The 26,247-nt window shown below is 38.9% G+C and overlaps 1 protein-coding gene and 1 pseudogene across 1 annotated transcript in view; one reads left to right on the top strand and one right to left on the bottom strand.

Moving 5' to 3' along the window:
* SLC2A13 (solute carrier family 2 member 13) overlaps positions 1 to 26,247 on the bottom strand; it is a gene marked incomplete at its 5' end in the record, with an annotated part of 304,099 nt that overhangs the window by 14,636 nt on the left and 263,216 nt on the right. The gene's annotated exons all lie outside the window — the stretch shown is intronic.
* On the top strand, positions 9,646 to 10,214 carry LOC120220523 (annotated as a pseudogene).

The following is a 26,247-nucleotide window of genomic DNA, read 5'->3' on the forward strand; positions in this document are numbered from 1 at the left end:
TTCACTTTAATTTTTGTGTACTAGCATGATTCCTACATAATAATCCAATATAAAATAAACTTCCGTCAAGGGTGGCAACATAGCATTTAAATTCTAACACACGTATAATTGAGTAATTTTAGAAAAGTATGGCTCCCCAGCTTGCAGTATGCAGACCAGGTTGAAGATCCTGGCCCTACATGATTTCCATTGTCTAGCCTTTTATTTTTCCTATTTTTGTTTCACAATTTTCCCGCAGAGGACTGTCACATAAAGGAAAGTTGAAAAAGATCATCTATTTAATCTTTTGTTATCATTTGCTGGTGAAAAGAAAACCTTTAGAATCTTTGAGACGAATCACAGATATGGGCAAATTTCAATAGTGTTAGATATTTGGAGCTAAAAGCCTCTTTTTAAATGAATTAATGTATATATATTTGTATATAAAACAGGGTATTCTAAACCATTTATTGGTTATGTTGGCTAGATTATATATACCCTAAGTATGGGAAACAGATGGACAGAATAAGAGTGGTACCAAATGAAAATCATATTTAAAGACATACAGATACAGTGATACTCGTACAGTCTCTAATTCTAGTAAGAATTTAAATTGGTATAATTTCCTTTTGGGATGAAATCTGGCCATTTGGACATATCATATCCAAAGTCTCATTTCTAAAATTTATTCTTAGGAAATTTACTAAATGGAAATAAATGCTAAAAGAGACTTCACTATACTTTTATTTACCATGAGCTTAACACAGATGAGTAATTAGAAACAATGAAAATATCTGTAATGAAGGGTAGTTAAGTCAATTAAGGTACAATAACTGCAGAGAATAACGGAGGCTTTAAAATAACTTAAAAGTAAGTAGGGCTAAACTACGAAGGTTGGTCTGGGTTTGAAGATTAAGTCTTAGATCTAACATAGGTTACTTTCATTTTGATATCAAACTGGCAAATGAACAACACAATGAATGTCTGCACAATCGAAAACAGAAGTAAGTGGATGCGGTCCCCTGTTGGCTCTCTGGTTCCTCCCAGACTTGTCCCCTGAAGTTCTGTGGCCAGTGTAAAGAACCTGGCACGTCAGAAGAGCCCTGAACTCTGCCATGGAGAGAGTCTACATTAGCATTCAAGGTTCAACCCCATTTCGGTGTAAGAAAAATTTCTCACTTTCTTACTTCGTAAGAAAATACACTTCATCATTCTTTTTCCTACTGCGTTATTACACCAACAGCAAGCGGTCATGGTCTACTTTGTAAGGATTACCTAGAAACGTGGAAAATACCATGAACTTGGCAGTGCAGGAGCTATAAGTGATATAAGGTTATATGAATAAGAATAAATGGGAATATGGAAAACTGAGGGGAAAAAAATCTATTACAAATGATGACTGCTTTCACTTTTGAATTTATAGTTGTGATAATGTCACTTTGACAAGATGGGAGCAACTTTAACAACTCATAGATAACTAATCTTGGGCCTCTTTTTCCATGGTTTGGTTTCACTCTAAATTTTTTCCTATTGTAAAGGCAAACTAAGGTTATTAGCCATTCTCCTGCTTCAACTGGCACCAGATGTAAGGGAAACCTTGCCTTTGAATTACAAACCTCCTCCATCATGCTGTTCCTTCATATTGCCACAAAGGCCTCAAAGCTCGGTTTTTCATATTTATACTTCGCTGTTACCACACTGCTTCCCTTCTTAGGAGTCTCACAGTGCCTGCCTGTGCAAGTGGTAGTGCTTCCCCCACAAACTGCCTGCCTGGCTGTCAGTATGTTTGACACCAATAGCCTTGGCATAGGGTAGATGCTTTATACCAGAGAATGACTTGACAAAAACTTGACAGTCTCTCAGGAGGTCAGAATATGACCTATCTGAAATGAATAGACCAATATAGAAGTGAATGACTCAGAGAAGATAAACAGGGGCCAGAAGAGGGATCATACACAGTGGATAGTGATGGGGGAGTGCAGAAGAGAGAGGTGAAGAGCAGACTACCACCAGTCTGATGCAATGTATTCTAACTTTTTTTTTTCATGTTTGTTTTTATTTCTGAGAGAGAGCAAGAGAGAGCGCGAGCGAGCAGGGGAGGGTCAGAGAGAGAGGGAGATACAGAATCTGAAATAGGCTCCAGGCTCTGAGCTAGCTGTCAGCACAGAGCCCGACGCGGGGCTCAAACCCATGAACCGTGAGATCATGACCTGAGCTGAAGTCGGACACTTAACTGACTGAGCCACCCAGGCACCCCTGATGCAATGTATTCTATTTTTTTTTAAATATTTTTTTAAAATTTATTTCTAGGAGAGAGAGAGAGAGACAGCATGAGCAGGGGAGGTTGAGAGAGAGAGGGAGACACAGACTCTGAAATAAGCCCCAGGCTCTGAGCTGGCAGTCAGCACAGAGCCCGACGTGGGGCTCGAACCCACGAACCGCGAGATCATGACCTAAGCGAAAGTCGGACGCTTAACCGACTAAGCTACCCAGGCGCCCCTGATGCAATGTATTCTAGATCTTTCCTTCCTTTTCCCTCCCCCCTTCCTCCTCCCCTCCTTCCCTCCTTCCTTCCTTCCGATTTTGTTCCCTTACTTTCCTGGGTAACTTCACCATAAAACTTCCATTAACCAGGAAACCTTGTGTCTCTGTTCTTCGCAAAATGAAAAGTTCTAACAAAACGACAGCTACGTTCTAAGAGAGAGTACTGATCCTGACTTTGAATCTATAAATTCCCACAGGTCCTCAGACAGCATATCACATGGCCATATAGCTCCATTGTTACAACAAGGTTTTATCAAATATTAAAAATATGCTATACAACATGAAGATAACTTTTTAGGCAATGTGGAAGATGCTACCCTTATTCCAATTATGCTGTACTCTGTTGCCCATATATTTTCTGAAATTCCTTTTGAATCATATTCAGAATCTACTTCTTTGTCACTCAAGATAACATTATTTTTTAATTTTCTAATCTTTTTAATTTGGGCTCTCTTCCTCCTTTCTTTTATTTCTTGCCATTATGAGCCAGTCATATGAGGAACTCTTAAGTATTTGGTATGACGAAGAGACTAAACCAGATGGAGTAGAGGTGAGGAAACCACGTAATTGAAATAATAGCAACAAACAGCATAATAAGTTCAGTTTGTCATGCGCTCTAGAGAAATCTGTGGATGTTGCTAAGTAGGGTTGGGCTGCAGGCACAATGCTCTCACCAATGGTACTTAAATTGAAAGCCACTTGTGAGATTTTAAATCATGTCTAATACCTGGCACAATGTATAGGCTTATTTGTTAAATAAATTAGTAAACAAATAAAGAAAAGGCTTAATTAATTTCAACAGAATCAATTTTGCTAATTGCTATGGATTTAATAACTATTTAATAATTAAAAACAACTTTTTCAAATACAGACAATACTGATGTAAATGAAATTAATAATGCAGTTTATAATGCAGCAGGACTATGAGTGGCTCCCCTGTGACAATGCTATGATAAGGGTCTCATGATGGGGAAAGATACCATCACTCAAGGGGTGCCTCGGTGGCTCAGTCAGTTGAGCATCTGACTTTGGCCTAGGTCACGTTCTCACGGTTCAGGGGTTGAGCCCCGCGTCAGGCTCTGTGCTGAGAGCTCAGAGCCCGGAGCCTGATTCAGATTCTGTATCTCCCTCTCTCTCTGACCCTCCCCTGCTCACTCTCTCTCTCTCAGAAATAAGTAAAATATTAAAAAAATTTAAAAAAGATACCATTGCTCAAGTTTCAATTCAGAGACCTGGGACTTTCCCACATGTAAGGGTTTGCTCTCTTCCCTGACTTCTTTTACTCACCTGCATTTCTTGGGGACTTTTCTCCATTAAGGACACAGTACTTCTCTCTTTCCACTTTCTTCCCTGGGGCTTAATAGGCTAGTATACTTAATACATTTTATACATAAGCAATATTCCATGTTTTTTAAACAAAACAATAATCATACTTTTATCAATTTTAAGTTGATATTTGGTCATCTAATACCAGTCTCTCGACTAGTATTAGAGAAGACATATATTTGTCATTAAAATTTTTAAATTCTAAGAATTTATCTCTACTTAATTGAAAAAGTTACTGCCTATGGTGATATAAGACAGACATATTTCCTTACATAAGCATCGTGAAATCCGCCTGTCTCGTCCGAAGTCGTGAGAGCTTCTCAACAGCGCTCTGGGCTGATTTTCTTTCCACCGTGAGAGTTCCTGCACAGGACCCTCCCGCTCATTTTTATTTGCAGGTGCATGGGAATGAATGTAGCTGATTTATCGCTGTTGGTTATCTTGATGCAAACAATGGAGTAATTTGTTTCTTGGATTCTTTTCAATCTGTTCTACAGCTGCCTTCCATCAAGTGTGAGTTCTACGGCTTCTTTATGAAAGCTGTGCTCTCAACAGAAATGTCCTTGAGTAGCAGTAAATCTTCACTTGAGGGAGTTGACTAATATTTGTATGGAGTTTTACCATACACAAAATACCTTAGTGTACATTAACTAATTTAATTCCCATAATAATCCAAAGCAAGAGAGCATCAACAGTTTCATTTTGTATTTGCATATGAGACAAGTTTGTTTTTTTTTTTTTTTTAAATATAGTGACATTCCCAAGATTACGCAGTTGAGGCAGGATCTGAATCCCAATCTTCTCAGTTTCCTTCTCCTTCAACATAATCATCCTACCAGTTCATATATATATGAAAACCTCTTTCTTAAGGTACCTTTTTTAAGTTTATTTATTTATCTTGAGAAAGAGATTGCACAGGCAGAAGAAGGGCAGAGGGAAGGGAGTAAGCATCTCAAGTAGACTCTGTGTGCTATTAGCATGGAGCCCGAGGTGGGGCTGGAACATAAAAGCCATGAGATCATGGTCTGAGCTGAAATCAAGAGTCAGAAGCCCAACCAACTGAGCCACCAGGAGCCTGAGGTGCCTTATCTTTCATAGAATATAAATGGAAAAAGACGAGATGAAATCTGTTTGAAATCTCCCCTAAGTCAGTGTTCTTCCTTATTTTAGAGGGAGAGCACATGTGAACAGGGGAGAAGGGCAGAGGAAGGGAGAGAGATGTGGGGCTCAATCCCATGATCCTGGGATCATGACCTGAGCTGAAATCAAGAGTCAGATGCTTAACTGACTGAGCCGCCCAGGTGCCCAGTGGTCTTCCTTAATGTCAGTACTGAAGTCAGTCACTAAATCTCTATCCAAAGTGAGTAGAATAAAATGCTTCCCAAAGAGCATTAGGAATTAAAATGAGCAACACCTTGGCAGATCCGAGCCTTTGTGTCTTGCACATTCTCTTTTGATTCAGTATCCATTTCGCCCAAAGCACAAACCAATAATCAGAAAAGACAGGAGGCTTATATGAGCTAGCAGTTAAAATAGCACATAACAATCTCGATGCCTACATAACTCATTTGAGGGCAGTGATGTAAATGCTACAGATGTAATACAAGGAGAACAATCATTCCAATGCAACAAGATGGCAGTGTTAAGCAGTCTTTAAATAACACACACTCTAAAACACAGAGCGACATGATGATTTCCTCTGATAGTGTTGTCATTAATGGAATTAAAAAAAAGTGTCCCCAGAAAGTTGCTTAGAGGGATGAAAATACACATGGAATGTTTCAGACATTACTTAAAAAAGAAACTGTGCCATTAGTTATGGCCATAAGAATTTTGTAAATAGTGAAGAGATGGGAGTCATTAATGTAAACCTATAAACTGTGAGGCTGTTTCACATTATTTTATCTCAAATTACTACTAAAGTGAAAACATATAGCTTCATAAATTAAGCATTCTGACTGCAATTGCTTTTTTTCTCACTTTCTGATTTGTATAGAAACGTCTGAAACACCAGGAATGAAACAAAACTATAAAACAGAGATGTGTCTCGATGCTTCTGAATCAAAGATTTTTTTTTTTTTTGCCATTTGGGTGAATGAATAGCTTAACAGGCCCTTTACCGCCCACCCTGTCCTTCCTGCTACTGGCTCTGGAGCAAAGCAAACAGTGTCACACCCACCCTCAGGCTCAACATCCTAAAAACAGTCAGTCCTGGCTTCACACTGCAGGGCTGCCCCTCCTCCAGCCTCATCCAGCACCCCCTGACTCAGTTTCCATTCTCACCCCTGCTCTCCCGGGCCAGCACAGTGACAAACACACAGCTGGTGCTCAATAAATATGTTAAATGAATCACCTTCACCATTTGACAAGGTAACAAAATGCTGCCTTTATTTCTAAATTCCTTTATTTCTAAAGCAATTTTGTGTAAGGAGAGACCAAATTAGTGTGATATATTTGTCATATGAAATTTTATGATTTTGTTAGTTTATAGCGAGTAGAGTTACATAGATTTTTAACTCCAAGTAATCATTCCTTGGATTAACTTATAATTTCAACAATAAATGTTTGTTGTATTATTAGCAGGTGAGAAGTTTTTCTATTTCCTGACACACACACAAACATCCATACCCACAGAACAGATATTAGTGGAATCTCACAGAGAGAAAAGGGATGGTAGCAATGGACAAAGTGGGTGGGTAGTCTTCTGTTAGACCCTGACATTTCCTGAAGGAGGGAGCTTAGCACATTGGCCTGTGGTGTAGACTTGTCCAGGAGGTCAGCGCGAACACCTGGCAATGAAGACTATTCACACCATGTGAAGAAGCAACAGGCAGCCTTAGATTATGGATGGTTCACTGTTTGGGCTCTATCTTGGATCCTAGATGAACTGTACTCTGTGGGGTTCAGATAACTAGGGTCCTGGAACTATGCTTCAAAGAAGGTCAAGGTCTTAGGACACTGAGAAAAAATCTTAGGGAGAAGCACATACTCTAATTTAAGGAAGGCTTGTGATACTTTTATTATAAAGTAAATTAAAAAAACCTTGTGGGTACCTTGGGTAGAAGATTTCCCTGAGAGTATCTGGAGTTGATAATATGCCTCAAAGTTCTACCCCTTAAAGGAAAGGGGTGTCCTGAAGCATCTGAAATACGTATTGTGGGCAGATACTGGCATATACAGAGAGAACACAGGATTCAGAGGTGGGTCCTCCGGGATGGTTAGATCAGTCTGGCTGCCCTAATCACAACAGGGAAAACCCAGAGTCATGAAATTTTAGGAGTTGGGAAAACTTCAGACAGAGTATTAAATCTGGACTCAATCTTGGTGAATGCTCATTCTTTGTACTGTCTTTTCCCTCTGTGGAGTGTGGGACGGCTCCAAGTGTTAAATACTTTATCTAAATCCTCTCTCTCTGGTAACAGGTACAAAGAGTATTTTCCCTGGAAGAAAGTGCTGATCATATTTGAGATTTCAGTAAATGGACTACTTTGAGCTTTTTTTTTTTTGGTCCCACTTGCCTTTGTTCTTGGCACAGTGCCTATAATAGCTAGAACATTTTTATATGAATCGAATCATAGCCACAAATTTTCTGCAAATGTTTTCTTCTTTAAAAAAGATAAAATTGTAATGTAGTAAAACAGAGAAATCAGCCTAGGTGTTGTGAACCTCTGATCCATATATCCGGAGTTACTCAGCCTGGTCAAAACTTCAGAAGAAAAGGAGTTGGAATGGATAAAGGGCCAGTTTTATACAAAGTTTAACAGCGCAAGCTTCACAACGGAACAGACCTGGGTTTGAATCTGGTCAACCACTCTCTAGCTTCTACCAAGGACCTTAAGGAAGTTATTTGAGCTACTTGAGGCTTCTTCGTTTAAAAATGCTTAGCAGGTAGTAAAACTATTATTATGAAAACAACAGCAATTAATTAATTAATTAATAAAACACATGTATTCTGCAGGCCTAGGCCCCAGAGACAGAAAGGAATTTTTTTCTTTCTTTCTTTTTTTTTTTTTTTTAATATTTTTATTTTATTTCTAGGATAGAGAGAGACAGCATGAGCAGGGGAGGGTCAGAGAGAGAGGGAGACACAGACTCTGAAACAGGCTCCAGGCTCTGAGCTGGCAGTCAGCACAGAGCCCGACGCGGGGCTCGAACCCACGAACCGCGAGATCATGACCTAAGCGAAAGTCGGATGCTTAACTGACTAAGCCACCCAGGCGCCCCAGGAATTTTTTTTTCTTGTATAATGTTCTATACATATTCCCTTGCAGATATGATGTGTTTCTTACAGAAGAAAGTAACATCATCTGGATTCCTAGGATACCTTTTTCCCCCCTTCCTAGCTCATTTATTTATCCTAGTCACAGTCTTTCTGTTAATCATTTTTCTGCATTTTGATATACTTTCTTGGCTTCTTCTTCAGTCTTCACTGAAACAAGTTTTCTCTTCATGCAATCATGAATAAGCTTATTCTTACTTCCAGGCAGTCCCTTTTGTAATATTATGAATTTTTTGGAATGAAAATGAGTAAATAGCAAGGTGTAAGAGACAAGAGACAAGAGAGGTGGGCTGTGAATAAATAAATAAATTATGATGCCAAGTGAATGGAAACAGCTGGGAGACTTAGCTTATATATCCTCATTGTCTAAAACTCAAAAAGGGCAAATGCATCAAGTTTATGGATGCTAAATTACATTTTGCTAGTCATGGATCCATCAAGAGAGGAAGACTTAACACTTACTAAATGCACAATACAAGTTTTAGTGATACTGAGATAATAGACATAATATTCTTAATCCCATCATAGAAATTTGGTCCAAGAAGGAAAATCTATCCTAAGAACAACTGCACAGTAATAAAAATAATATTCAATTATGCATATTTGGTGGAGTATATATACAAAAACATTCTACCCCTAGGAGGCTTATGTGCATTCAAATAGACTAATTGTGACTTTCTGTAGATGTAAAAGATTTAAGGACTAACTAAAACCTTTCTAAAAATCCTGTTAATAAAGGGAAATTTCACTTAAATGGAGTCAGGAGGCCAGAAGGGGGATCTATACCATTCAGCATCAGTTACTGGAAGAAGTGTCAATTACAGGCCCCAACAGGAAAAGATGCATCAAATCTTCTACAAGAAATCAGCCACTTACAACTCAGCCAATGAAACTCTGTCCTCAATCGCCCTGAATTCTTGCTTTTCTCTATCTCAAATGGACTTTTGTTCAAAACAACCCAACTTCCTCCTTCTCAAAATAACATTCCTCTCCTCTGTTAGACTTGATGGTGGTTTTGCCACAGCTTGTTTGTCCAGAATTTAAATTCTCTGTTATTCTTGAATAAACCCATGCAAATATATATATATATATATATATTTGCTGGTAAAGTAACCTTTACTCTCAAAATTACTATAATGCTATATATAATGCTGTTTCTATTTTTGATAAGCACAATTAACAGAACACTGACATTAGAAAGTAGCTGACGATCAAAACTGCTCTTCAAACTAAATTTACAAATTCCAACTCCTAATCTACATGTATCCTATCATCACAGAATAAATATTTTAGCACAGAGTTCCTTCCCCATACATATTTACAAACCAAGTTTCTGTGTGTGTGCAAATAATATTAGGTTCATGACATAACTGTTTTATAGCCTGTTTTATTAAAATTTATCAGACATATAAAGAATTTATAAAATATGTACACTGTAAACAATAGTAAGATAATCACCCCTATACTCACTAACCTGTTTTCAAAACTACATTATTGCTTTTCCTGTGAGCAGCCTGAGGTGATCTCTGAAAATGGTTCGCTATTCACTTGACCCGGAAAACCCGACAAAATCATGCAAATCAAGAGGTTCAAATCTTCGTGTTCACTTTAAGAACACACGTGAAACTGCCCAGGCCATCAAGGGTATGCGTATCCGAAAAGCCACCAAGTGTCTTCAAGATGTCACTTTGCAGAAGAATGTGTGCCATTCCGACGCTACAGTGGTGGAGTTGGTAGGTGTGCCCAGGCCAAACAGTGGGGCTGGACACAGGGTCGGTGGCCCAAAAAGAGTGCTGAATTTTTACTGCACATGCTTAAAAATGCAGAGAGTAATGCTGAACTTAAGGGTTTAGATGTAGATTCTCTGGTCATCGAGCACATCCAGGTCAACAAAGCCTCCAAGATGCGGCGTAGAACTTACAGGGCTCATGGTCAGATTAACCCATACATGAGCTCTCCCTGACACACTGAGATGATCCTCACTGAAAAAGAGCAGATTGCTCCTAAACCAGAAGAGGAAGTTGCACAGAAGAAAAAGATGTACCAGAAGAAGCTGAAGAAACAAAAACTTATGGCCCGGGAGTAAATTCTGCATAAAACACATGCAAATAAAAGTAAAAACAGAAAAAAAACAACAACAAAAAAACCCCCTACATTATTGTTAGACATTAGAAGCTGTCTACAGCTCACTTTCTAATTGCATGCCTCTCCTGGCCCCACAGACGATCACCATCAGTAATTGTTAACTATGCCCTTATCTTTCTGTATTATGATGCAATTTATATATGCATTCCTAAAAAATCGATAGCTTGACTATGCCTGATACTGAATTTTACATAATGGAACACTGTATGCTTTCTTTCAGGACTTGCTTCATTCCTGAAAACTATGCTTTTAAGATATCTTTATGTTGATGTGTTTAGCTATACTTTTCATTTTCAGTGTACTATGGTATATACTTGTATGAATACAAGTTTATTCTATTGCTGTTGACAGTTTTTAAACTTACATGATAATGCTGCTATGAACCTATTTTTAATATGTCTCCTGGTATTTGTAAGAATTTCTCTATGAAATATAAAGAAATGGAATTGTTGGATCACAGGTTATGTGCACAGCCAACTTTCTAGATAACACAAACTGTCCTCAGGAGTAGGTCCATTAAGATTCTTATCATCACTAGACAAAGAAATGACACTGCACTGCAACCCTGCCAGTTTATTTATTTTTAAAATATCTGCTAATTTGGTAGATGAAAACGGCACTCCACGGTTGTTTTAATTTGCATTTTCCTGATTAACTAAGAGCTCGAGCCTCTTCTTTCTATGTTTACTGGCCATTTGAATACCTGTAGTTATAAGGTTTTACATTTTCCAACTGGACTGTTTCTTTTTCTAATTGGCTCACAGATATATTTAGGTATACTGTAGATCAGATTGTCCAACAGAAACATAACATGAGCCACATGTATAAGTAAAAGTTTTCTAGTAGCCACATTCAGTAGTGAAAGGAAACAAATGAAATCAATTTTAATAATAAATTTAACCCAATGTATTTAAAATATATATTTTTTAATGTTTTATTTACTTCTGAGAGAGAGAGAGAGAGACAGCGTGAGAAGGGGAGGGTCAGAGAGAGAGGGAGATACAGAATCCAAAACAGGCTCCAGGCTCTGAGCTGGCTGTCAGCACAGAGCCCGATGTGGGGCTCGAACCCACGAACCATGAGATCATGACCTGAGCCGAAGTTGGACGCTAAACCGACTGAGCCACCTAGGCACCCCATAAAATATTTTCATTTCAACATGTATTCAATATAAGCATTATTAAGAATATACTGTTTGCACTACGTCGTTGAAGTCTGGTGTATATTTTACACTTACAGTACATAACACTTGAGAAAAGCATGTTTAAAATGCTCAAAAGCCACAGTGGCTTGTGGCTAACTCCAGTGGGCAGCATAATTCTAGACACTAATATTTGCCACGTACATATACTGTAATATTTTCTATCAATGTGGGGCTTCGTTTTTCAATTTCTTCACGGTATCTTTTCACAAACCCAAATTCTGAAATTTAAGTAGTCAGATCTATCGGTAATTTTCTGTATGGTCTTAATTTTCTGACTTTTTTTTTTATCCTTAAATTTCCCTGGGTCATAAAGATGCATAGCTATATTGTCTGTTTAAAATTTTACAGTTTACAACTGAGATGGTCATATATGTAGAAAATGCAATGAAACCAACAGAAACAGTTACTACAACAAGTGAATGAATGTAAGGCAAGGCTCCTTTTTTCAAGATCAATATGTAAAAATTTACTGTGGGAGTGAAGATGCTGGAGAAGCAGGGGACCTTGGGCTTTCCTCGTCCACCTAACATAGCTGTATTGAGGTCAGGTTTCTTGGAACCCCCAGGAAATCGATCTGAGGACTGGCAGAAGGATCTCCACATTTGGAGGGAAACAGCTTGGCAGGTGTGAGGTGTGTGGAAGTGAACTGGGGGAGAGGAAAACGGTGGTGGTGCTGCAGAGGGGGAGGGAATCCTCTTTCCATGGAGAGACAAGAGGAATAAAGAGAGAGAGGGGTTGAGAAAGTGCACTAAGGTGTTTGTACAAAAGGAAAACATCTCTGGACCATGGACTGAGGAGCAAGAAATACTGAGAGTCTTTTTTTTTTGCAAAGAGCTTTTGGAGCTTACAATCTGAGGTTTGGGAAGTGCACGACTTTCTCTGGAGCAGAGCTATGGCACACGCTCGTGGGGAGAAGGGAGCTGATCCTGGAGTGCGTAACATGCTGTGGGGATCTCAGGGTGCACTGGGAGAGAAGAGTCCCCTTTCCAGAATACTTCTGGAAGAGGGTTTATTGCCTTCCCAAGGACAAAAGACCCTGCAGGTGCCTGAAGGGGACAGAGGAGGAACCAGAGGGAATATAACCTTTGCTGCTTTTAGAGGTATTACACCACAGATTCTGTGCACTGTGCAGGCATGGGGCTGTTTCTCAGGGAAAGAGGACTTGACACAGTGTGGAGAGGCTCTATTCCACAGGAGGGGAGCAGATCCACGCAGTGCTGAGTCCTTTAAGACTCTGGCTTTTGAATCCTAGCCACCCACCAGAGAAAAGACTGCAGAACTTGGATGCAGCCCTAGCTCTTCTGTGAGGGCTGCCTGAACAGCAAGGGGCGTGAGATTCTTGGTCCAGGGATGAGGGACTGGAATGGTGGGATTTCCCCCTTGTGGGAGCCCGACAGTGACCACAAGAAAGCGTGGTTAGGGACGCGGGGATGTGCCTGCACACGGGGCTCCCTGCCTGGGCAAAGCATGCCTGCAAACAGGATGCTCTGCCAGGAGGCCTGCACACAATATCCAAGTTTAATGGGCTCGCAAACGAGGGAACATGCCCTCCTTAGAAATAAGGAGGAGGCTGCAATTGTGAGCAGGCCTCTTAGTAAACATGTTGTGGTTGCTTCCTCCCTTTGCTCCCCCCTGTCCTTGAAATGTGTTTGGCTACTTGCCCTTATTTGATAAAGGAATACATCTTGTAAATTTCAGTTTGTATCCAGTTACCAGGGTATAAAATAAACCGCAAGAGGGGCTTGCGTAGAATTGTTCCTCCGGCCGGAGTTGTGCCTGTGTCTGTCTTTTGTGTGTGTCTTGTCCTTTGTGTCATTTCGTTCGCAACACCCCTAACACCAACAAGGTGGGACTTCAGAGAGCAGCACAGCGTCCCCTGGTGGAGGCGGGACCCGCTTACACCAAACCCTGCCCCTCTGTGCCTGGCACCTGCTTATTTACTGGAGCAAGCCTGACTCAGAGCCACCACAGCTGGCCTCTCCTCCAGACCAGCACAGCCAGCACTCCCCACGCGCCAAGTGCACTGAAAATTGAGTGCATTGCTCATAACGACATCCAGAGTTCTTTTTTCTTTCTTACTTCTTCCTTTTTTCTTTCAGGATTAGGCTTTTTGGTTCTTTTCTTTTTCCTTCCTTTTTCTTCTTCTTTTTCCCTTTCTTCTTCTTTGAAATCAGCCTTATAGTCTTTTGCTTCTCTGTTTTGTGTTGTTGTTGTTGTTCTCTTTTTATTTTATTTTTTTTGGGATCATGCCCACCCCTCCCTTTTTTTCCAGGGTTAGTTAGTTCAACAAACAAATCAAAGCACACCAAGTTAAAGATCCAAGCAAGGAAGAGCTCTACAAGGGCTGACAAGAGGGAAAGAACAGCCAAAATGCAACAGCAGAGTGCACACGGCACACACCAGAAACACTTCCGGAAGTGCCAGGCCCTGGGCAGTGGATGACCCCCCTTTAATATAGCAGTACTCTCAGGTGCAGGAAAAACAACACGCTTTTAAAACTCACAAAAGACAAAAACTGCCAAAATGACAAGATAGATGAATCCTCCTGAAAACAAAGGTCACGAAGATATCATAGCCAGGGTCTTGCTCAAAACATACATAAACAATTTATCTGAACAAAAATTCAGAACAACAGTCATAAGACTGCTAGCTGGGCTTGAAACAAGCATAGAAGACACCAGAGAAACCCTTGTTGTAGAGATCAAAGACCTAAAACCTAGTTACAATGAAATAAAAAATGCTTTAACTGAAATAGAAAACAAACTTGATACAGTGACAATAAGGACCGAAGAAGTAGAGGAGAGAATAGGTGAAATAGAAGATAATATTATGGAAAATCATGAAGCTGAAAACAAAAGGGAAAGGAAATTATTGGACCGGAGGGGAGACTTAGAGAACTAAGTGATTCCATGAAACTAAACAAGATCTGTATCATGGAAGTCTAGAAGAAGAAGAGCAGGAAAAAAGAGAAGGTTTATTTGAACAAATTATAGCTGAGAACTCCCCTAATCTAGAGAAGGAAATAGGGACTCAAGTCAAGAGGCACAGAGAACTCTTCTCAAAACAAACAAGCAAACAAAAAACAGGTCAACATAACAACATATCATAGTGAAACTGGCAAAATACAAAGATAGAGAATTCTGAAAGCAGCTATGGACAAAAGGTCCTTAACCTATGTAGGTTAGGTTCTTAGATTAGGTCCTTAGCCTAAAGTAGACACAAAAAGTTAGCAACAAACCTGTCCACTGAAACTTGGCAGACGAGAAAGGAATGGCAGGAAGTTTTCAATGTGCTGAATGGGAAAAATATGCAACCAAGAATTCTTTATCCAGCAAGGCTGTCATTTAGAATGGAGAGACAAAAGGGTGCCTCAGTGGCTCAGCTAGTTAAGCATCTGACTTCAGCTCAGGTCATGATCTTGCAGTCTGAGATTGAGCCCTGTGTCAAGCTCTGTGCTGACAGCTCAGAGTAGGAGCCTGCTTCAGATTCTGTGTCTTTCTTTCTCTCTCTACCCCTCCCTCACTAATGTTCTGTTTCTGTCAAAAATAAAACAGAATAGAGAGAGAAAGTTTTTCAGAAAAACAAAAAACTAAAGGAGTTCATGAGCACTAAACTTGCCCTGTGAGAAATTTTAAGGGGACTCTCTGAGTAGAAGAAAAAAAACAAAAGAAACAAACAAACAAAAAAAGACCAAGACAATGAAGATTACATAGGACCAGAGAACATGACCAGAAACACCAATTCTACAGGTAACACACTGGCATTAAATTCATATCTTTTAACAATCACTCTGAACGTAAATGGATTAAATGCTTTGATCAAAAGATACAGGGTATCAGAATGGATTAAAAACCAAGATCCATCTACATGCTGCTTACAAGAGACTCATTTTAGACCTAAAGACACCTGCAGATTGAAAGTGAGGGAATGGAGAACCATGTATCCATGTTAATGAGGTGAAAAGAAAGCTGAAGTAGTCATATGTATATCAGACATACTAAATTTATTTAAAATAAAGACTGTAAGAAGAGATGAAGAAGGGCATTATTTCATAATTAAGAGGTCTGTCCATCAAGATCTAACAATTGTACACATTTATGCCCCCAACTTGCAAACATCCACATATAGAAATTGATTAATCACAAATATAAAGAAACTCATCAATAAGAATACTATAGTGGTAGAAAACTTTAATACCCCATTTATAGCAAAGGACAGATCATCTAAGCAGATAATCAGTAAGGAAACAATGGCTCTGAATGACACACTGGAGGATATGGAATTAACAGATATATTCAGAACATTTCATCCTAAAGCAGAACACACATTGTGCTTGAGTGCACAAAGCACATTCTCCAGAATAGATCACATACTGGGTTACAAATCAGCCTTCAACAGGTACAAAAAAGATCGAGATAATTCCATGCATATTTTCAGATCATAATGTTATGAAACTTGAAATCAACCACAAGAAAAGATTTGGAAAGCCCTCAAATACATGGATGTTAAATAATATCCTATTAAAGAATGAATGGGTTAACCAGGAAATTAAAGAAGAAATTAAAAAATTCATGGTAGCGGGCAATGAGAAAAAATGAAATCTGGCCATGTGTAGCAACCTGGACAGACCTTGAGGGTGTTATGCTGAGTGAAATAAGTCAGGCAGAGAAGGACAAATACCATACGTTTGCACGTATAGGAGGATTAGGAGGAACTTAACGGAGGACAAGGGGGAGAAGAAGGGGGGAAATAGTAGGGTAAAGGGAGAGAGGCAAACCATGAAAGATTCTTGAATACTGAGAACAAACTGAGGACTGATGGGTGTGGAGGGTGAGGGGGGAGATGGGCTTGGAGGAGGGCACTTGTGGGGATGAGCACTGGGTGTTATATGGAAACCAACTTGACAATAAACTATTTGTAAAAAAATAAAAAAAATTCATGAAAGCAAATGACAATGAAAACATGGTAGTCCAAACCCTCTGGGATGTAGGAAAGGCAGTCCTAAGAGGAAAAAAAAAACTGCAAAAATACATTGCAATTCAGGCTTATCTAAAGAAGCAAAAAAGGTCCCAAATATACAATCTAACCTTATACCTAAAGAAGCTTGGAAAAGAGAAAGCCTAAAGCCAGCAGAAGGGAAATAAGAAAGATTAGAGCAGAAAAATAAATGATATAGAAACAAACAAACCAGAACAGATCAATGAAACTAAATGCTGGTTCTTTGAAAGAATCAACAAATTTATAAACCCCTAGCCAGGCTTATTAAAAAGAAAAGAGAGAGGATACAAATAGATCAAATCATGAATGAAAGAGAAGAGATCACAACCAACACCACAGAAACGCAAACCACTGTCACAGAATACTATGAAAAACTGTATGCCAACAACCTGGACAATCTGGAAAAAATGGACAAATTCCTAGCAACTCACATGCTACCAAAACTGAAACAGGGGGTAATAGAAAATTTGAACAGGCCCATCACCAGCAAAGAAATGGAATCAGTTATCAAAAATCTCCCAACTAACAAGAGTCCTGGGCCAGATGGCTTCCTCAGGGAATTCTACCAGACATTCAAAGAAGAGTTAATAGCTATTCTTCTCAAACTGTTCCAACAAATAGAAATGGAAGGAAAGCTTCCAAACTCATTCTCTGAAGCTAGTATTATCTTGATTCCAAAACCAGACAAAGATCCCACTAAAAAAGAACTACAGCCCAATATTCCTGATGGACCTGGATGCAAAAATTCTCAATAAGATATTAGCAAACTTAATTCAACAGCACGTTAAAAGAATTATTCCTGGGCTGCATGGCTGGTTCAATAGTCACAAAGCAATCAATGTGATACATCACATTAATAAACAAAGGGTAAGAACCATAAAATCTTCTCAATAGATGCAGATATTCTGCATGGAAAACCAAAATCTGTTAGAACTGATCCATGAATTCAGCAAAGTTGCAGGATATAAAATTAAGGCACAGAAATCTGTTGCATTTCTATATACCAATAATGAAGCAGCAGAAAGTGAAATCAAGGAATTGATGCCAATTACCACTGCATCAAAACCCATAAGATACCTAGGAATAAATCTAATCAAAGAGGTAAAAGATCTATATACACTGAAAACTATAGAAACTTATGAAAGAATATGAAGAAGACACAACAAAATGGAAAAAACATTCTATGCTCATGGATTAGAAGAACAAATATTGTCAAAATGTCTATACTACCTAAAGTAATCTACACATGCAATGCAATCCCTGTCAAAATAAAACTAGCATTCTTCACAGAGCTAGAAGAAACAATCCTAAAATTTGTATGGGATCAGAAAAGACCCCAAATAGCCAAAGTAATTTTGAAAAAGAAAACCAAAGCTTGAGGCATCACAATTCTGGACTTCAAGCTGTATAACAAAGCTGTAATCATCAACATGGTATGGTACTGGCACAAAAACAGACAAAGGATAAAGAACCCAGAAATGGACCCATAAATATATGGTCAAGTAATCTTTGACAAAGCAGGAATGGGTATCCAATGGAAAAAAGTCTCTTTAGCAAATGGTGCTAGGAAACTGGGCAGTGACATGCAGAAAAATGAAACTTGACCACTTTCTTACACCATACACAAAAATAAATTCAAAATGGATGAAAGACATAAATGTGAAACACGAAACCATTAAAATCCTACAGGAGAAAACAGGCAGCAACCTCTATGACCTCTGTTGCAGCAACTTTTTATTAGATTTGTTTCTGTAGGCAAGGGAAATAAAAGCAAAAATGAACTATTGGGACCTCATCAAGATAAAAAGCTTCTGCACAGCAAAGGAAACAATCAACAAAACTAAATGGCAACTGATGGAATGGGAGAAGGTATCTGGCAAATGACTTACTGGATAAAGGGTTAGTATCCAAATCTATAAGAACTTACCAAACTCAGCACCCAAAAAACAAATAATCCAGTGAAGAGATGGGCAGAAGACATGAACAAAAGTTCTCCAAAGAAGACATCAGATGGCTACCAGACACATGAATAGATGTTTCACATCACTCATCATGCAAATACAAATCAGAACCACAATGAGATACCACCTCCTGCCGGTTCATGTGGCTAAAATGAACAACTCAGGAAACAACAGATGCTGGCGAGGATGTGGAGAAATAGGAACCCTTTTGCACCATTGGTGGGAATGAAAACTGGTGCAGCTGCTCTGGAAAACAGTATGGAGGTCCCTCAAAAATTAAAAATAGAGCTATCCTATGACCCAGCAATCGCACTACTAGGTGTTTATCCAAAGGATACAAAAATGCTAATTTGAAGGGGCACATGCATGCCAATGTTTATGGTTTACACTATCAACAATAGCCAAATTATGGAAAGAGCCCAAATAGACACACACACACACACACACACACACACACACACACACACACACACACACCCCTATACTGTGGAATATTACTTGGTGATCAAAAAGAATGAAATCTTGCCACCTGCAACAATGTGGATAGAACTATAGTGTATTATGCTAAGAAAAATAAGGCAGAGAATGACAAATGCTATTGATTTCACTCATATTGTGGAATTTAAGAAACAAAACAGGTAACATAGGGGATGGGAAGGAAAAAAAAACAGAGATGGAGGCAAATATAAGAGGCTCTTAAATATAGAGAACAAATGGAGGGTTGCTGGAGGGGAGGTAGGTGGGGGGATGGGCTAAATGGGTGATGGGCATTAAGGAGGGCCCTTGTCGGGATGACTGCTAGGCACTGTATGTAAGTGACGAATCACTTTCTACTCCTGAAACCAATACTACACTGTGTGTTAACTGACTTGAATTTAAATAAATAAATTTTGTACTCTTAAAAAAAAACTTACTGCATTTTACATTCTAAAACAAACCATGAGAAATTAAGAAATATGAATAAGAAATATGAAATATTTCAAAATATGAAATATCAAGAATGTGACGGAAGATACATTAAGATCTGCAACGTAAAAACTAGCAAATACTGCAGAAAAATAATAAAACTAAATGAATGCAGATACACCTTGTTTATGGGTTTATTGTTCAAAATAATCAATTTTTTCCCAAGCTGATCTATAGTCACCACAAACCCAATCATAATTCCAGCAGGCTTTTTTTTTTGTAATTGATAAGTGGATTCTAAAATTCATATGGAATTGCGGGGGAGCTAAAGAGCCCAGGCAACTCTGCCTCCATCTTAGCTTCTGGAGGAGGGGTTCTTGTACAGATGACTGCTCCATGCACATCCCTCAGAACCCCTCTATGTAAAGCCTACCAAAAAATCCTCCATTTTCTTTTGGCTCTTCCTGACAGAAATCCAGTCGTCACTCTGAACATTCCTCCAAAGGTTGTTCATTCACCTACTCTTCCTCTTGGTAGGAATCCCTCTCATTAAAAGTATTTGTAAAAAATTTGTAAAAAAATTTGTAAGGTCATTCAGCTAAGCTGCAACATATTTTGAGAACAAGTGTTCCCAGAACATTGTCTCAGAACAAAAGCAAAAAGCAAAATTTAACGCTTAAAATGGACCCCCATTCTTGTGACTTTCCCTTTATCTCCACAGGCCCAGTGAGGTTGGCAGACACTGGATTCTGCGTGTCTTGTTCCAGGAGAAGGTGCTGTGGAGGGCGATGAACATTTTCTGGTCTGAATTAACGCCAGCTCCCCTGTTCTCCGGCCCTGAGAAGCTTGCCCTTGCCCTCTAACTTGAGCCAGCAACTCCTAGAACATGAGGTAATGGCCTGGAACAGCCAAACTGCAAGGACAGCTACTTTCTGCAGGACTGAAGCACCTGCCTGACCCACGCCCGCCAGCCCCGCGCTGCCACTCGGCGGCTTTTGTCTCCCTCCTCCGTCAGACCTCCACGTTCAGAGCCACCCTTCCTTTGGCTGTTCTCCCCACCGCAACCGCCTGAATCAAGTACTTCTTTCTGTTGCATTTTGAGGCTTGAAGAATTTCTGAGAAACTGACAGCCTTTTTTACTCTCATTCTTGAGGAAGATTTTCACTGAGAACTGAATTATAAGTTGATGCGTATTTTCTCTCAGCATACTGAAGATATAATTCAATTCTCTTCCAGATTCTGTTGAGAAGTAAGCTGTCAGTCTAACTGCTCTTGAAGATGATTTCTTTTCCCACCCTCTTCAGCTGCTTTTAAGATGTCCGCCCTCTCTTTGCTGTTCAGCAATTTCACATTCATATGTTTAGGGTGGATATGGTCTGAATTTTACTGCTTAGGATGCTTTGGGTTTCTTAAAATTGTGCAAATATTCTGGAATTATCAGAGCTTTAAACACTGCTGGTTACTCATTCCCTCTATTTTCTCCTTCTAGAAATCTGATGTGCAGTATGTCACTCTTCGTATCCTAATCCCCTCTTCTTTACTGATCGCTTTCTCATAGTTTTCGTCTTTATGTTTCCTTAGGCTTCATTCAGGATAACATTTTCATATCTGTCTTCCAGTACATTGATTCTGCTATGCAATTCTGCTGGTAAGTCTCTATAGCCAAACTGTAAACTTAGTTATCACATATTTCTTTTCTATAATAGTTATTTCTCGAATCTTCCCATTCTTTGGTCATATTTTCAAGACTCTCTTTTATTTTCAAAACACATTAATTGTGGTTATTTTATATGTGTTGAACAAACCCAATACCTGAAATATTCACAAGGCCATCACTGCTGTCTTGATGTTTTACCGATTCCCATTCATGGTGTCTGATACCCTTGTGTATTCTGTGATTTGGACTGTTAAGTGCTTGTTAATGGATTGAGGCTTTGATGCAGGCTGGGTATTTCCAGACAGGATTTACATTTGGTTCTGTTAGACACCTGGGAGGGTTTTACAGACACAGGGAGCATGAATTCAGGCTGAAACGCACACAAGGGCTGACTGCTTGTTTTAAATTCTTGGGGGAGAGTGGTTTCCCTTCCATCCATGCCATGGTTGAGAAAGGAAAATTTGCTATTTGCCCTGGAACATTTTTCTTTCTTTTATAATAGCTTTACTGACATATAATTTACATGCCATAAAATTTTAGAACATTTTCATCACCCCCAAACAAACCCCATCCCCGTTAACAATCATTCCCCCATCCTTCCTCCTCTTAGCCTCCGACAACCACTAATCAACATTCACTCTCTATGGATTTGCCTATTCAGGACATTTCATATAAATGCAGTCTTATAATAGGTGGCCTTTAGTAAGCGGCTTGTTTCAATTAACATCATGTTTTCAATGTTATTCACGGCAACTTTTGTATTTCATTCACTCTCATAATGCAGGGTGCAGCCCTTGACTTTTTAACTTTATGTGACTGGGGCCGCGGAAATGTGAGCATAACGTATAGTACTTCTAGGTCTTTTTTTTTTTTTTTTTTTTTAAGACAGAGGCTCTTGCCCACTTTTTCCCCTTTCACATTCCATTGGACTGGCACAAGGTCTTGGCTACAACTCTGTAGAAAGTATAATTCTTCAAATGGAGATCTAGGCCCCTGCCCACTTAGTGGTGCACTGCCACAAAGGCTAGTCCCTCTGGAATACTGAAATTTACCGAAATAAACATCTTTGTTTAGACAGGTCTTCTGATAGCAGGTTAGCCTGTATGCTAACATAATTAGAATGTAGCATCATTTATTTTTATCATTTGCCTACTGGATTTTATTCCAATGTTTTTAGTAGTCATAATGTTGCCACAAACATATCTATTTTTGGCTTCCTCTCCAAATTTTCCTTATAACACATTTTTAGAAGTGTGGTTGCTAATTATAGGGCGTGGATATAATGAAGCCTCTTGATACATACTGGCAAATTTCCATTTAGAAAAATGCTTTACTCTTGACATCAGTGAAGAGTGCTTTTTGCTCAGTTTCAAAAACTTAAAAAACAACCAAAAAAGTGCTTTTTTTGATAACTTGTCTACAGTAAATAATAGTATTTGATAGTGAACCTGTTCATTTTATTATCTGTATAAGATCTGATGCTAAGAAAACAACACATATCTCTTCAAGTGATTTAAAGTAAACATGCAAGTATGCCTTTGCCCTTCAACTGGGAAAGAGAGTAAAAATTGCATTATGTTTGTAATATAATTATCGTTAAGTACATTAAAAAATGCTAACATCTTCAGCATATATTTAACTTATTTTGGATTTCTGACTTGAATTTCCTGAGCTATAATTATGTTATTTTTCCATCTCAGCTCAACATTTTCTCATTTATATTATAGTTCTATAATAGAAAATGGTATTCGGTTTTCACAAACATTGGCAGTATGTGAGAAATATGTGAGTGGAGATTTAACATATAATTGAGGACCAAATCTAGGAACTCATCTCTTGTAAACTAGCTAAATATTTCAATTAGTTGCACATAAATGATGAAGACAACTGTGTCCCTAAGTTTTGTTGTCTCATATTATTCTGTGAAAATGATAAATATACCTCAGATAATTTAATCATAGTCCATATGCATACTTTAAAACAAAAAAGAAAAGTTAATGGATACATGTTATATGCCAGTTCTGGTAAACACAGACACACACAGACACATAATGAAAACGTGTCATGACTCAATCCATATGCCCTAGCTATTTAAATATAAAAGTTATTGTTTTTATAGTTTAAATCTACTTCAAATATGATTTTTATTCAGGGCTGTGGGAGTCAGCACGCAAGATATCCCCCAGTGATCCCATCTCCTAGTATTCATGCCTTGTGTAGCTCCCAGTGAATAGGATTAACCTGTGTAACTATTACTCTGGAATGATGGAGTATGACCTCCAAAGCCAGTAAATGCAAGGTATTATGATTTCTGCCTTGGAACACTTGCTCTGGGGAAAGCCAGCTGCCATCTCATGAGGATTATCAAGCAGTGTGTTGGAGAGATTCACGTGAAGAGAAATTAAGGCCTGACTGACAACAACCAGCACTAGTTTGCTAGGCACATTAGGAAACCACGGTGGAAGCAGATCCTCCAGCTCCAGTCAAGCCTTCAGATGATAACAATCTACGAATGACCCTGAGACAGAACCTCTTGGCTAAGCTATTTCTAGATTCTTGACCCACAGAAATTGTATAGCATGATAAATGTTTATTGTTTGAAGCTGCTAAGTTTTGGGGTATTTGTTACATGGCAATAGGTTACTAATGTAGAGGCTTTTGAATATAAATGAAGATCAATGAACTTGAGTAAGAATCTGAAAGCAAGAGAAGTAACCTTATTAGAAAATTAAGATCTATATTCTCAAGTAACATTTAACTCATCAAAAACATACACCACACCTTTTACATGTAAGAAGAGCCCCTTAACTGTTTCTAACTGTAAAGCCAGTGCTTCTCTCCTGAACAGGCCTTCCAGCCTCCCGCTCTGGCCTCCTTGCAAGGCACGTACATACACCTCCCAGGACTCCTCCAGGTTTGTGCTAAGGCAAAGGGGAGACTCATGGGACATATCACCTCCATTCCAGGCTTCCTAAGCTTTTAGGACACTTCTCATGATACCTTTGGTTTACTGTAAAAATCTCTCACACTCCTTTAAGTACTAAATGAAGCTCAAAATACTTTACTAATGGTCCTCTAAAGAAGACAGGTAATTAAATGTACTACCTGTTTCCAAACTATATGCAATGCTACAACCCTTACCTCCTATTCTCGCTTTCAGGAAAGGTAGAACTATCTGGTGAATCACTGTCGTTCTTTAATTTTGAACATTAGCAATCTTAACAGTACACTTTTACAGGAACCTACTCAGACTAGTCTAAGACGAATTGTTAAAACAATATCAAAAATAAGCTTCATTTGCACTGCTATTGGCAGAGTAAACCAGATAAAGGAAACATATATGACAGCTCAAAAAAAAAAATCTGAGGTTAGCTAGCAGCTGGGTCAAAAAGGTTGCAAAAATCAAAGTTACAAATTGGTCTGTTCAACTAGAGCAATTTATTTATTTATTTATTTATTTTTTAATGTTTTATTTACTTCTAGGTGAGAGGGAGAGACAGCGTGAGCAGGGGAGGGTCAGAGAGAGAGGGAGTCACAGACTCTGAAACAGGCTCCAGGCTCTGGGCTGGCAGTCAGCACAGAGCCCAACGCAGGGCTCGAACCCACGAACCACGAGATCATGACCTAAGCGAAAGTCGGACGCTTTAACTGACTAAGCCACCCAGGCGCCCCCAACTAGAGCAATTTAAAAGGTGAAGAACACATGTCATTGAAATGCAGCAATTGAGTGCTTGTTACAGTAGGCCTATTATACAAAAACATGCTTTAGACAAAGAGAGATAATACCTTCGCATTACTAAAGTCTGACAACGGTGGAGGGTTGGTTAGATCACGAGTTCACAGTGATTCAGAAAGAAACTTGGTAGAACTTTCAGCTCATTGGTCGGGAGAGAATCAAATTTATAACAGCATAATTTACAACCTGTCAGAATCCTCAGAATAAGAATTTGCTCCTAATCTGTAGTGGAGCTGCTGATATGGATAAAATACACAATGAAGACTGATACCCAGCTTTTTCTGCAGTTCCATGGGAAGTCAATCTTGGCTGGAAGAGCTTATATACAATATTTGCCATGTTACTTCTTCAGCCCTATTACAATCTTCGTGCAGGAGAAAATCAGGGCAACTCTAAAACGGCCACTGAGCTGCTCAAACCAGGCCCACAGCTTCAAATTCTTGAGATTTCTGCAGAAAGGTAATTAGTACTGACACGCATTGGATGAAAATTGTAACAGAAAAAAAATTTGTGCCTAAAATCTCTTCTGAGGATGCTATAAATAGGAATGCAATTTACCCTGAGTAAGAACTGGCAGGGTTATTTCCAAGAGGGGAGCTTGGGAGAACTGGGAGTTCTACATAAGCTGAAGGTCCCCCCACCCCAGCAGACAACAGCAATCCAGTTGAGAGTACTGACTTTTTGCCCAGGCTACTTCTCTTTTGCAGGAAGATACAATTCAAAAGTGGTCATATTCCATTTTAAAATCATTTAAAAAGTCAAGTAATTGCATAAAAAGATTACCAAAATATGAAAATTTATCAAAGGTACTCATGCTGAAAGAAACAAGATTTCATTTGGTGTCAGCTGAGTTATTTCCTTGTCCTAACCCAGATATTATTAACTGGTTTTTGTGAGTTCTAGTGAATCATTTAAAATGTCTGGGATTCAGTTTCCTCATCTGTATCATGAAAGGACTGGACTAGAATCTAGGATTTACTAGTTTGTGCAAAATCAGTGTTGTGCTGAGGAAGCTTTTCAGGCTGCTTAGAGACCCATTCATTAGGAAAGGAGATGGTAATCAACTAGGTCAAGGCAGGGTAGAGGCAAGGCAGCAGAAGTACCTAGGTGCCATCCTTGGACTTGATCATCTTTAAGGACACTTACAAACTATAACATTCTATCATTTACCATTGAACATAACTAACCAGAAAATCCACTGACAGGGTACTTTAACAAAGCTACATACACATTTAGAGGAGATATAAACTGCTAGTGATGAACAGAAAGAAAACTCTTTATTGTTAAAGGCTGTTAATTTGAGTAGGTAACAATGGCTTTATCAAAGCAATTGATGTTGAATTAAAAAATGAAGTACACTTAATGGTAGGCACTAGGTTGCACAGATAAAACTCCAAGATCATGATGAGAACAAGGCTTTGCATTTCATGGGCCTGAAACAATGCTGAACTGTCACTGGTATAATATCACGTTCATCATTAAAACTCCTTCTACTTTGCCCGTCATATCATT

The sequence above is a fragment of the Hyaena hyaena genome, unplaced genomic scaffold, assembly GCF_003009895.1.
Source record: "Hyaena hyaena isolate Hyena2069 unplaced genomic scaffold, ASM300989v1 scaffold_704, whole genome shotgun sequence".
NCBI lineage: Eukaryota > Metazoa > Chordata > Mammalia > Carnivora > Hyaenidae > Hyaena > Hyaena hyaena.